Raw genomic sequence first — 15073 nt, forward strand, 5'->3', positions numbered from 1 at the left:
GTTGAATACTATCAGATGAAAATTGATTAGATTATATTTATTTCCAATGAGGTGAACGAACTTTTAGGCCTAATCATGAATTTTGGCCAGGGTCATTATTTTTTTACAAATTTCTATGATGTTATTGATCTATAAGAGGATGAAGATGATAATTAAAAATGTTCTAAGTTATATTTTGCATTATGTTTTATGTTTGATTAATTATAAACTTGAAGTTGTTTAATTATATGTTTTAGACAATATTTATTTTGCTTTGGATAATGTTGATTTTATTATTTTGTTTTAAAAAATTTGGTTTATAATTATGTTTATTATATATTTATAATTTTAAAGACTTTAATGTTTGTGAATTTAGAAATTATAATTTTTTTATGTCTTTAGAAATTATAAATTTATTGAAATAATTGTGAAATTATATATATTATTTAATATTTAATGGTTTAGAGAGAAAGAGAGAGAGATTTGGCGGGACAGGAGAGGAATTTAGGACCGTCTCATTAGGCAAGGCGGGGCAGACTAACCCGCCAGATGGCGGGCTTTTGGTACATCTGCCTATCAAATATGTCACTACGTTGTTCATTATCGTCCAAAAAATTATGTTATGCTATTATGTTGGAATATGTTTTTATGTTTTCTCCTTTTGAAATGTTTTTTTTCATGATGAAATTGAATTGATTATTTTATAATTATTATATTTTTTGTGTTAATTTTTTTCAAAGTTTTCAAAGAATATTCGTAGATACTTGACGAGATCTGCGTTCTCTAAGGAATAATTAAATAGGGACTTTCAAAAACGGAGAAGGGACAGTGGCATTTTTTTAAAATGGGAGTGAGGAATGGGAGGCTAAGGGGCTTGTCATGCTCCCCTGAGTACTCCTTACTATACCTAACTAGCAATGGAGATCCAATATGAGCCGATTTGAGAGGGGACACGTCGATTTCATCAGTAATAAACCTAAGTCGGATTTGGAACTTTACCAATGTGTTTGGGTTGATCTTGCTTGCATTGAAGTCTTATTAGACTCAAGTATATCTTGAATTAATATTTTGAGCAATTGTGAGTTAATTGTTTAAATAAAGAACTATATATCATTATCAATTAAATTTTTTAAATAATTGTATAAAACATTAGTTAGGATGGAAGAGAAATAGTAAAAGGTATAAGTTTATATGAAAGAAAATAAAGCAAATGTGTGAAGTGAATACTGATTTATATAGTAAACATGAATAAAAGTGAGAATAAAAAGATAAAATGAATTAGATTTTATTAACCAGTTTATAAAAGAAATAATATAGGGATGGTTCTAAGTATAGTATTGCATCCACACTATAATTTGAAATTTTTTAAGTAGTATATGATAATAATATTTATTTGACCTATTAAATTGTTAAATTTGACTCCACAATAATTTTTTATTCAGTTTTCGGTACTTAACATTCAATATAAGAACTTCATATTAGATGTTCGTCAAAAGAATGAGGTTTTAAATTTAAACGAGATTGGTGTTGTTCTTTCTTAAAAATCGATTCGAAAATATATTATTTATCTTCTTTTAAAATTAGTTTTAGTTTTTCTGTAGCAACTGTATTAATTGAAAGAACTTTTCTAACTATAAATATCAATAAGAATCGGCTTCTAATTGTATTGAAAAGTGAACCTCTAAATAATTGTTTAGTAATATATAAATTTTTATTGTACCGTCAAAAAATTACTTTTTTTAAAATATAAAATTTAAAGAAATAGAATTTTAAATTATATGTTATTATTTAAATTACTATTTTAGTGTTTGAATTTATAAATGAGATATTTTAAAAATTAATCACATTTTACAATAACAAAATATAATTATAACAATAATCACGCTATATGTACATAAAAAATAACTACTTGTATAAAATACATATTAAAATATAAAGTACATGTTGAAAATAAGTTAAACAATGCATGTATTTATATACAAATACATAATAACTAATAGATGATTTGATAGCTGATTTTTTATGTACACATAATATTTTTATTATAAAAATTATTGTCATGTTATATAAATTTTGTCTTTATTGTCAAAATTTTCTGAATCCATCACTAAACATAACCATTAGAGACATAGAGTAACATACATAGAAATAAAAAAAGTAAGAAGTTGTGAAAAGATAAGGCTAAACATTACATACGAAGAATAAAAAATAATGCGATAATAGAAAAACTATAAAATGACCATTCCATTTAAATGTTTACATGACAATATTAGAGATAACTATCAATTTGGTACCCGAAAGATTCAAGTGCTGATGAAAAAGACGCTGAAAGATATTATCGACAAAAAAATATCTGAATAATTTTAATATTTGACAAAAGTGACCAGACATTAACTATTCTAGTTTCTGTTAACAGAAAATGCTAAATTGGCTAATGAAACAGATGACATAGCATCAAATCACCACCTCCCACCAACAAGTCCTTCTCCGCCACACCACTACCTCTCGCCACCACCACCACCACCACCAACCTCATTTCTAAATTACCTTCGATTCTCTTCTTCCAACTCATCATCATCATTTCTCTTTCTTTTATCTATCTCTTTCTCTCTCTTTGCTTCTCACTCTTCCTCTTTTACGTCTCCGCCTGCTTCCTCTCTTCGGTGATAATAATAGTTTAACAACAATAACAATATTCACACAGTTCAATAATAACAACATCATGCGATTTTTTTAACTAAAAAAATAAGAAAACAAATCTAAAGAGTTCATAGAGTAGGAGAGAGAGTAGGAGACGAAGCAGAAGACACAAAGTAGAGAGAGTTAGAACATGTGTAACACCCTACCATACAGAGTCTTATGCTTAAGTCATAAGTCAGAGATGGCAAGGTATTACGACCTCTAAAATAAAAATTTAGTACGTATAGTAGTATGAATGATTGATTATAACTAGGAGCCTTTGTAGAAAAAGGGGTAAATAAAAATCGGAACTCTAAAGCGCAACACTCCGATCGATAACGTAACGAACAAGGATAAACCAACGCGAGGTTATATATATACAAAGGAGTGTCAAAAACAGGAATATCAAGACTCAAGATTCGGCTGCGAAGATAACCGGTCCGAGCATAGCAATATATACATATGATAAAAATAAGGAAAACCCCAAAGGAAACCCAAAGGGACACAAATACATAAAACCTATTCTCCAAAATCTCCCATAAGAGGAGTCATCACAGTTTGAATTATTTAATGGAGATAAAAGTATCTAAGTAAAACATATAAACCAAAACTTAGTCTCGAGAACAAAGGATCTTCGCAAATCTAGAAGTCTCCAGCATGCCTCAGCGGGAAACCTCATGTCCTGCATCTGAAAACCACAAAATCCGCATGGGTGAGAACCAGAGGTCCCCAGCATGGTAACAGCTTCCACATATATAATACATAATAATAGAGGAAAGCCGAAGGCAATCCTAGAACTTCCTTCAGATAATTTCAAAGCTTATAAACAAGCTAAACCATATGTGGCGACTGACTAAAGATTCTTCAGTCTAACTAACACTTCCCTTTCCAATTCCTTCAAACCTCCCAACCACCAGCAGGAGTATAATGTAGCAAACACAGTTATATCAAACAAGAAATATACAAATAGGAACAATTAAGGCATTTAGACAATTAGCAAGTAATATGCAGTCAAATAGGCAATCTCAAACAATTCATATAGTATGCATATGATGAATGCCTGTCCCTAGTGGCTGATGATATCATCTGTCGGTTATAGAGCCAACCCGACAAGTCCTGGCAGTTAACAATTGGACTGTTCCTCTGTCGTGTCTCCCCAACTTGAGTCATACTCAAAGTAAACTTGATCATAATCATGATCCATATCCATCACCCTCATTGGTGAATATTTATCCATCACCATCACTGATGAATATTTATCCATCACCATCACTGGTGAATATTTATCCATCACCATCACTGGTGAATATTTTTGGGGGTGAGCTCGTCCGGGAATTTCACAGTGCCCGGCCACCCTGACGACATAGGGTCAAAAGAGCTTCAAGTCTCGACCTGGAGCACGTGGTGGCTAGCCACTGCTTTCTCCCAGGGAAACTCTCATCTCCGATAATGGAAGTGCAACATTCACAATTCATTCAACAGCATATATATGCGTTTATACATAGCCATAATCATGGCCCCGCCGTAACGCGGCAATAATCCAGCCATCCGGCTCACGGTTAAATCCATAACCAGCCACCCGGCTCACGGTTAAATCCATAACCAGCCGTTTCATTATCAATCACAGCCTTTCGGCCCATGGCATAACAAGCACTTCCACCACTATCCTCCGCATCGCACATATTCATGCTTGATCCTCATTGATCATCCATTTTTCCCTTGCTTCACTCGCGAGTTGCCACATTCACTAGCCCTTCTTCTCATAGCTAGACATATCATAATGATTTAAGACATAAGTGGTGAGATCGGAGGCTTAGAAGTATGAGATTTGGCTTTTAAAACTCAAAAATCAACTTTGGGATGAAAACAGGGCCACGCGTACGCGCACTCCACGCGTACGCGTGGATGGCCTCAAAACTCATCGACGCGTAAGCATCACGCACGCTAACGCGTGGATTAAAATATAGCCAAGCGACGCACACGCGTCAACCACGCGTACGCGTGGGTACTCTCATTGCCCAGGCACAAAAATGGCACAGTTATGGCACAACTCTCTGGAAAATGGCCGGGCATTGGGTGCAGCACAATCGGCGCGCCCGCGCACATCACGCGCACGCATGGATGGCGTTTTCTGGAAGAATGGCGCGTACGCGCCAGGTGCGCCCACACGCAGGGGGTCATTCTGCTAAAAATTTTCTAAGTTAAAAGCTGCAGAATTCACAGATCTAAACCCCAATCTTCCGACGGACATAACTTCCTCATTTTAAATTGTTTTTCACCCGTTCTTCGAATGGCATGGACATCCCGGATCCAATTTCATTTATAAACAGATTTGGCATAAAACAGAGATCCGTAGTCCAAGTTATGTCCCGTCAAAGTATGCCCAAAAACCATATTTTTCATACAAAACCACAAAGTGCCATTTTCAAAACAAGCCATTTTCAACTCTTTTCAAAATCAATCAAAACATGCCAATTTCATCTCTTTTCTTTGATATCAATCAAAATATATCAAATTCAACCTCAAGCCTCCTCAACTCACACATTAACACATTACCACAATTTATCAAAATCACTATCTCATCATTTTAACTCACTTCACCCAAGTGACTCAAACTCAAACATATTGACATATCATATACTCTTCCTCATGCCAATTCTCAACAACACCAATTCCAATAAATCATTATTGTACACAATTAACATCATACTCACCATCAACATGGTTCAACCCACAATTCAACCATAACCAATCATCAAGCATATATCACAACATGCATATTTCTCATACATTATACCACCAAGGCATCAATAATCATCATCACATATATGACCACATCATATATCTCAATCATTCAACAACATCAACCATTCAATGCCTATCTTAGGGCCTCTAGCCTAAGTATTTCCTACCACATTACATATTAGATACGGGAAACCAAAACCATACCTTAGCCGATTTCCCAAGCTCAACCGGAGCACTTCCAAATCACTTATCCACAAGCTCTCAAGGCCTCAACACCTCCAAGAACAGATTTTTCACCACCAAACCCTTTCCAAGCTTTTCAATATCACCAATCAAGCTCCAAAATTCACACATACACAACCTAAGCCACAATTATCACACCCATACACAACATCTCAAAACCCAAACATCATAGAACCACAAATTACACTAGGGTTGAGAATCTTACCACACCCAAGGTCCAAGGAGACAAGATTAACCTTCTCCTTCAAGAGAGTTGGGTCCTATAACATCAAAGAGCCCAAAATCTCAACATTTTTGCTCATAAAACTCGAAAACAAGGCTGGAATTTCGAAGAGCAAAACGTGGGTTACCTCAAGATTAATTGTATGGGTTTTATAGAGCTCTTCGTGGAGAACGCGTGGCCGCAAACGGAGCGGCAATCGGAGCTCTAGATCAAAAGTTATGGTGGTTTGAAGATCAAGTGAGAGAAAGAACTTCAGAGAGTGTTCTTCCCTCCATGGCCTCCATTTTCAGCATGTGAGTGTGTTTAGTGAGGAAAGAGAATTCTGAAAACTAGGGTTTTGGTTTAGTTATGTTGGGCCAAGGGCCCACTTTGGGTCCGATTGGCCCGGTTTGGCCCGTTCGGTCCAATCTTGGTCCGATTTCTATAAAATTGGTACCGAAATTTTCGTCTCAATCTCCTCTATCATATTAAGCCATAAAAATCTACATTTTTGGTTTTCTAGAATAAATTCTCATTTTTAGGTTAATTAGCCGTTAATTAACCGGGTTTTACATTCTACCCACCTAATTGGAAATTTTGCCCACAAAATTCAAATGCAAATACCTGAGAATAAATGTAGATAATCCGTTTGCATCTCCGACTCAAGTTCCCAAGTGTGTTCCTCAACACCGCCTCGACTTCATGCCACGTTGACTAATGAAACCTCTTTTTCCACGCAACCGTTTGATACTAGTATCATCAATTCTGACCGGAGCCACTAGAAGCGTCAAATCTTCCCTTAACTGAACCGACTCAGGTTCTAACACATGGCTAGCATCAGGAGTGTACTTCCGAAGCTGCGACACATGAAACACGTCGTGCAGATTCGAAAGGTGAGGTGGTAGAGCCATCCGATACGCCACCGGTCCAATCCTCTCCAGGATCTGAAATGGACCAATATATCGAGGATTCAACTTCTTTGTTCTAATCGCCCTACCTACTCCCGTGGTCGGAGTAACCTTAAGGAAGACATGGTCTCCTTCCTCAAATTCTAAGGGCTTTCGCCTCTGATCGGCGTAACTCTTTTGACGACTCTGCGCCGTAAGCATCCTATCTCGGATTTTCTTGACTTGTTCAGTGGTCTCAGCTATCATTTCCGGCCCCAACAAGCCTTTCTCCCCAGCTTCATACCAACATAGCGAAGATTGACATTTCCTCCCATACAAGGCCTCATACGGAGCCATTCCGATGCTCGCATGATAACTATTATTGTATGCAAACTCCACTAATGGCATATACCGATCCCAACTCGCCGGTTGGTCCAAAACACAAGCTCTCAACATATCCTCTAGTGTTTGGATCGTCCTTTCAGATTGACCATCTGTTTGAGGATGGTAAGCTGTGCTGAAGCTTAATCGGGTTCCAAAAGCTTTCAGAAATGCACCCCAAAATCTTGAAGTGAAACGAGGATCTCTATCAGAGATTATAGTAGCAGGTACACCATGAAGTCTCACAATCTCCTTTATGTATAACCGTGCTAGCTCTTCAAGGGTGTACGTCATACGAATGGGTAAAAAGTGAGCTGACTTCGTCAGTCGGTCCACAATCACCCAAATAGCATCAAAAACAACCCTAGTCCTTAGCAATCCTGACACAAAGTCCATTGCAATACTTTCCCACTTCCATTGTGGAATCTCTAAAGGTTGCAACATCCCGGAAGGTCTTTGATGTTCAATCTTTACCTTTTGACAAGTTAAGCACTTTAAAACATATTCCGCCACATCATTCTTCATACCCGGCCACCAAAACATCGTCTTTAAATCATGGTACATCTTAGTACTTTCCGGGTGAATGGAGAATCCGCTTTTGTGTGCCTCCTTTAAGATATCTTGCCTCAAAGTGCCAACATCCGGCACAATGATCCTACCCTTGAATCTCCATAACCCATCTTTTTCTTCCGACACTCTCCACTATTTTTCTTGCTCAATAGCCGGTAACACCTTCCATAAAGCTTCATCATTCTGATGAGCCTTTAGGAGTTCGGACTTAAAGTCACTTGAGATTTCTAATCGGCTCAAACACAAAGTTTCGGATACTTCTTGAGCACCAATTTTTTAGACTCTCGAATCCTGGTGGCGCGAAATTGTGATCAATACTTTTCACAACTCTCATAATCCCCGGTCTTGAACCCAAGAACTTGGTGTTCAATACCATGACATTACACAACTTCGCACAACTAACCAGCAAGTGCACTGGGTCGTCCAAGTAATAAACCTTACGCGAGTAAGGGTCGATCCCACGGAGATTGTTAGTATGAAGCAAGCTATGGTCATCTTGTAAATCTTAGTCAGGCAAACTCAAATGGATATGATGATGAACGAAAATAAACATAAAGATAAAGATAGAGGTACTTATGTAATTCATTGGTAGGAACTTCAGATAAGCGCATGAAGATGCCTTCCCTTCCGTCTCTCTGCTTTCCTACTGTCTTCATCCAATCCTTCTTACTCCTTTCCATGGCAAGCTTGTGTAGGGTTTCACCGTTGTCAATGGCTACCTCCCATCCTCTCAGTGAAAACAATTGCATATGCTCTGTCACAGCACGCGGAATTCAGCTGTCGGTTCTCGGTCAGGCCGGAATAGAATCCATCGATTCTTTTGCGTCTGTCACTAACGCCCCGCCTGCTAGGAGTTTGAAGCACGTCACAGTCATTCAATCATTGAATCCTACTCAGAATACCACAGACAAGGTTAGACCTTCCGGATTCTCTTGAATGCCGCCATCAGTTCTTGCCTATACCACGAAGATTCCGGTTAAAGAATCCAAGAGATATTCACTCAATCGAAGGTAGAACGGAGGTGGTTGTTAGTCACACGTTCATAAGTGAGAATGATGATGAGTGTCACGGATCATCACATTCATCAAGTTGAAGAACAAGTGATATCTTAGAACAAGAACAAGCGGAATTGAATGGAAGAACAATAGTAATTGCATTAATACTCGAGGTACAGCAGAGCTCCACACCTTAATCTATGGTGTGTAGAAGCTCCACCGTTGAAAATACATAAGTATAAGGTCTAGGCATGGCCGAATGGCCAGCCTCCCAATGATCTAAGATAGCATAAAATGAAGATAGCTACCAAAGTCTGATCTAAGAACTAGATGTCCAAAGATCCCCATATACAATAGTAAAAGGTCCTACTTATAGAAAACTAGTAGCCTAGGGTGTACAGAGATGAGTAAAAGACATAAAAATCCACTTCTGGGCCCACTTGGTGTGTGCTTGGGCTGAGCAATGAAGCATTTTCGTGTAGAGACTCTTCTTGGAGTTAAACGCCAGCTTTAGTGCCAGTTTGGGCGTTTAACTCCCATTTTGGTGCCAGTTCCAGCGTTTAACGCTGGGATTTCTGAGGGTGACTTTGAACGCCGGTTTGGGCCATCAAATTATGGGAAAAGTATGGACTATCATATATTGCTGGAAAGCCCAGGATGTCTACTTTCCAACGCCGTTGAGAGCGCGCCAATTGGGCTTCTGTAGCTCCAGAAAATCTACTTCGAGTGCAGGGAGGTCAGAATCCAACAGCATCTGCAGTCCTTTTCAGTCTCTGAATCAGATTTTTGCTCAGGTCCCTCAATTTCAGCTAGAAAATACCTGAAATCACAGAAAAACACACAAACTCATAGTAAAGTCCAGAAAAGTGAATTTTAACTAAAAACTAATAAAAATATACTAAAAACTAACTAGATCACACTAAAAACATACTAAAAACAATGCCAAAAAGTATACAAATTATCCGCTCATCACAACACCAAACTTAAATTGTTGCTTGTCCTGAAGCAACTGAAAATCAAATAAGATAAAAAAGAAGAGAATATGCAATGAATTCCAAAAACATCTATGAAGATCAGTATTAATTAGATGAGCGGGGCTTTTAGCTTTTTGCCTCTGAACAGTTTTGGCATCTCACTCTATCCTTTGAAATTCAGAATGATTGGCTTCTCTAGGAACTTAGAATCCAGATAGTGTTAATGATTCTCCTAGTAAAGTATGATGATTCTTGAACATAGCTACTTTTTTGAGTCTTGGTTGTGGCCCAAAGCACTCTGTCTTCCGGTATTACCACCGGATACATACATGCCACAGACACATAATTGGGTGAACCTTTTCAGATTGTGACTCAGCTTTGCTAGAGTCCCCAACTAGAGGTGTCCAGGGTTCTTAAGCACACTCTTATTGCCTTGGATCACAACTTTATTTTTTTTCTTTTCTCTCTTTTTTTTTCTTTTCTTTTCTTTTTCGATTTTTTTTGAATAGTAATGCTTTTTCTTGCTTCAAGAATCATTGTAATGATTTTTCAGATCCTCAGTAACATGTCTCCTTTTTCATCATTCTTTCAAGAGCCAACATTCATGAACCACAATTTCAAGATACATATGCACTGTTTAAGCATACATTCAGAAAACAAAAATATTGCCACCACATCAAAATAATTAAACTGTTGTAAAATTCAAAATTCATGCAATTCTTTCCTTTTCAATTTAAGCACGTTTTTATTTAAGAAAGGTGATGGATTCATAGGACATTCATAACTTTAAGGCATAGACACTAAGACACTAATGATCACAAGACACAAACATGGATAAACATAAGCACATAAAATTCGAAAAACAGAAGAATAAAGAACAAGGAAATCAAGGAACGGGTCCACCTTAGTGATGGCGGCTCTTTCTTCCTCTTGAAGATCCTATGGAGTGTTTGAGCTCCTCAATGTCTCTTCCTTGTCTTTGTTGCTCCTCCCTCATGATTCTTTGATCTTCTCTAATTTCATGGAGGATGATGGAGTGTTCTTGGTGCTCCACCCTTAGTTGTCCCATGTTGGAACTCAATTCTCCTAGGGAGGTGTTTAGTTGCTCCCAATAGTTTTGTGGAGGAAAGTGCATCCCTTGAGGTATCTCAGGGATCTCATGGTGAGTGGGGTCTCTTGTGTGCTCCATCCTCTTCTTAGTGATGGGCTTGTCCTCATCAATAGGGATGTCTCCCTCTATGTCAACTCCAACTGAATAACAGAGGTGACAAATGAGATGCGGAAAGGCTAACCTTGCCAAGGTAGAGGACTTGTCCGCCACCTTATAGAGTTCTTGGGCTACAACCTCATGAACTTCTATTTCTTCTCCAATCATGATGTTGTGGATCATGATAGCCCGGTCTATGGTAACTTCGGACCGGTTGCTAGTGGGAATGATTGAGCGTTGGATGAACTCCAACCATCCTCTAGCCACGGGTTTGAGGTCATGCCTTCTCAATTGAACCGGCTTTCCTCTTGAATCTCTCTTCCATTGGGCACCCTCTTCACATATGACTGTGAGGACTTGGTCCAACCTTTGATCAAAGTTGACCCTTCTAGTGTAAGGATGTTCATCTCCTTGCATCATAGGCAAGTTGAACGCCACCCTCACACTTTCCGGACTAAAATCCAAGTATTTCCCCCGAACCATAGTAAGATAATTCTTTGGATTCGGGTTCACACTTTGATCATGGTTCTTGGTGATCCATGCATTGGCATAGAACTCTTGAACCATCAAGATTCCGACTTGTTGAATGGGGTTGGTAAGAACTTCCCAACCTCTTCTTCGGATCTCATGTCGGATCTCCGGATATTCACCCTTTTTGAGTGAAAAAGGGACCTCGGGGATCACCTTCTTCAAGGCCACAACTTCATAGAAGTGGTCTTGATGCACCTTTGAGATGAATCTTTCCATCTCCCATGACTCGGAGGTGGAAGCTTTTGCCTTCCCTTTCCTCTTTCTAGAGGTTTCTCCGGCCTTGGATGCCATAAATGGTTATGGAAAAACAAAAAGCAATGCTTTTACCACACCAAACTTAAAATGTTTGCTCGTCCTCGAGCAAAAGAAGAAAGAAGAGAGTAGAAGAAGAAGAAATGAGGGGAAAGGGAATGGCTTTAATATTCGGCCAAGAAAGGGAGAAGTGGTGTGTATGTTGTGTGAAAATGAAGGAGTGAAGGAGGGTTTATATAGGAGAGGGGGAGAGGGATGTTCGGCCATTTGAGGGTGGGTTTGGGTGGGAAAGTGGTTTGAATTTGAATGGTGGGGTAGGTGGGGTTTTATGAAGGATGGATGTGAGTGGTGAAGAGAAAGATGGGATTTGATAGGTGAGGGGTTTTTGGGGAAGAGGTGTTGAGGTGATTGGTGAATGGGGAAGAAGAAGAGAGAGAGTGGTGGGGTAGGTGGGGATCCTGTGGGGTCCACAGATCCTGAGGTGTCAAGGAAACGTCATCCCTGCACCAAATGGCAAGCAAAATCACGTTTTGAGCCATTTCTGGCGTTAAACGCCGGGCTGGTGCCCATTTCTGGCGTTTAACGCCAGCTTCTTGCCCATTTCTGGCGTTTAACGCCAGTCTGGTGCCCCTTTCTGGCGTTAAACGCCCAGAATGGTGCCAGACTGGGCGTTAAACGCCCAACAGCTAACCTCACTGGCGTTTAAACGCCAGTGGGTGCGTCCTCCAGGGTGTGCTGTTTTTCTTCCTGTTTTTTTCATTCTGTTTTTGCTTTTTTCATTGATTTTGTGACTTCTCATGATCATCAACCTACAAAAAAGAGAAAATAACAAAATAAAATAGACAAAATATAACATTGGGTTGCCTCCCAACAAGCGCTTCTTTAATGTCATTAGCTTGACAGAGGACTCTCATGGAGCCTCAGAAATGCTCAGAGCTATGTTGGAACCTCCCAACACCAAACTTAGAGTTTGAATGTGGGGGTTCAACACCAAACTTAGAGTTTGGTTGTGGCCTCCCAACACCAAACTTAGAGTTTGACTGTGGGGGCTCTGTTTGGCTCTGTTTTGAGAGAAGCTCTTCATGCTTCCTCTCCATGATGACAGAGGGATATCCTTGGGCCTTAAACACCAAGGATTCTTCATTCACTTGAATGATCAACTCTCCTCTATCAACATCAATCACATCCTTTGCAGTGGCTAGGAAGGGTCTGCCAAGGATGATGGATTCATCCATGCACTTCCCAGTCTCTAGGACTATGAAATCAGTAGGGATGTAATGGTCTTCAACTTTAACCAGAACATCCTCTACAAGTCCATGGGCTTGTTTTCTTGAGTTGTCTGCCATCTCTAGTGAGATTTTTGCAGCTTGCACCTCAGAGATTCCTAATTTCTCCATTACAGAGAGAGGCATGAGGTTTATACTTGACCCTAAGTCACACAAGGCCTTCTTGAAGGTCATGGTGCCTATGGTACAAGGTATTGAAAACTTCCCAGGATCCTGTCTCTTTTGAGGCAGTTCCTGCCTAGACAAGTCATCCAGTTCTTTGGTGAGCAAAGGGGGTTTATCCTCCCAAGTCTCATTTCCAAATAACTTGTCATTTAGCTTCATGATTGCTCCAAGGTATTTAGCAACTTGCTCTTCAGTGACATACTCATCCTCTTCAGAGGAAGAATACTCATCAGAGCTCATGAATGGCAGAAGTAAGTCCAATGGAATCTCTATGGTCTCAGTTTGAGCCTCAGATTCCCATGGTTCCTCATTAGGGAACTCATTGGAGGTCAGTGGACGTCCAGTGAGGCCTTCCTCAGTGGCGTTCACTGCCTCTTCTCCTTCCCAAAATTCGGCCATGTTGATGGCCTTGCACTCTCCTTTTGGATTTTCTGCTGTATGGCTTGGGAGAGTACTAGGAGGGAGTTCAGTAATTTTCTTGCTCAGCTGACCCACTTGTCCTTCCAAGTTTCTAATGGAAGACCTAGTTTCAGTCATGAAACTTTGAGTGGTTTTGATTAGATCATAGACCATGGTTGCTAAGTCAGAGGTATTCTGCTTAGAACTCTCTGTCTGTTGCTGAGAAGATGATGGAAAAGGCTTGCTATTGCTAAACCTGTTTCTTCCACCATTATTGTTATTGAAACCTTGTTGAGGTCTCTGTTGATCCTTCCATGAAAAATTTGGATGATTTCTCCATGAAGGATTATAGGTGTTTCCATAGGGTTCTCCCATGTAATTCACCTCTTCCATTGAAGGGTTCTCAGGATCATAAGCTTCTTCCTCAGATGAAGCTTCCTTAGTACTGCTTGGTGCATTTTGCATTCCAGACAGACTTTGAGAAATCATATTGACCTGTTGAGTCAATATTTTGTTCTGTGCCAATATGGCATTCAGAGTGTCAATCTCAAGAACTCCTTTCTTCTGACTAGTCCCATTGTTCACAGGATTCCTTTCAGAAGTGTACATGAATTGGTTATTTGCAACCATTTCAATTAGTTCTTGAGCTTCAGCAGGCGTCTTCTTCAGATGAAGAGAGCCTCCAGCAGAGCTATCCAAGGACATCTTGGACAGTTCAGAGAGACCATCATAGAAAATTCCTATGATGCTCCATTCAGAAAGCATATCAGAAGGACACTTTCTGATTAATTGTTTGTATCTTTCCCAAGCTTCATAGAGGGATTCTCCTTCCTTCTGCCTGAAGGTTTGGACTTCCACTCTAAGCTTACTCAATTTTTGAGGTGGAAAGAACTTTGCCAAGAAGGCATTGACTAGCTTTTCCCAAGAGTCCAGGCTTTCTTTAGGTTGTGAGTCTAACCATGTTCTAGCTCTGTCTCTTACAGCAAAAGGGAATAGCATAAGTCTGTAGACCTCAGGGTCAACCCCATTAGTCTTGACTGTGTCACAGATTTGCAAGAACTCAGCTAAAAACTGATGAGGATCTTCCAGTGGAAGTCCATGGAACTTGCAATTCTGTTGCATTAGAGAAACTAATTGAGGCTTAAGCTCAAAGTTGTTTGCTCCAATGGCAGGGATAGAGATGCTTCTCCCATAGAAATCGGGAGTAGGTGCAGTAAAGTCACCCAGCACCTTCCTTGCATTGTTGGCATTGTTGTTGTTGTTTTCGGTTGCCATGTGTTCTTCTCCTTTGAAGAATTCGGTCAGGTCCTCTAAAGAGAGTTGTGCTTTGGCTTCTCTTAGCTTTCTCTTCAAGGTCCTTTCAGGTTCAGGATCAGCCTCAACAAGAATGCCTTTGTCTTTGCTCCTGCTCATATGAGAGAGAAGAGAACAAGAAAATGTGGAATCCTCTATGTCACAGTATAGAGATTCCTTGAAGTGTCAGAGGAAAAGAGGAGTAGAAGACAGAAGTAGAAAATTCGAACTTATCAAAGGAGATGGAGTTCGAATTTTGCATTAAGGAATAGTGTTAGTCCATAA

General features: G+C 39.4%; 1 non-coding gene across 1 annotated transcript; it reads left to right on the forward strand.

The window, feature by feature from the left end:
- Nucleotides 1–14254: 14254 nt before the first annotated feature.
- On the forward strand, nt 14255–14362 carry LOC112798569 (small nucleolar RNA R71). Its single transcript, XR_003200177.1, has one exon. It is a non-coding gene; the product is annotated as a small nucleolar RNA R71 (small nucleolar RNA).
- The last annotated feature ends 711 nt before the right edge of the window (nt 14363–15073 follow it).

The sequence above is a fragment of the Arachis hypogaea genome, chromosome 4, assembly GCF_003086295.3.
Source record: "Arachis hypogaea cultivar Tifrunner chromosome 4, arahy.Tifrunner.gnm2.J5K5, whole genome shotgun sequence".
Taxonomy (NCBI): Eukaryota; Viridiplantae; Streptophyta; class Magnoliopsida; order Fabales; family Fabaceae; genus Arachis; species Arachis hypogaea.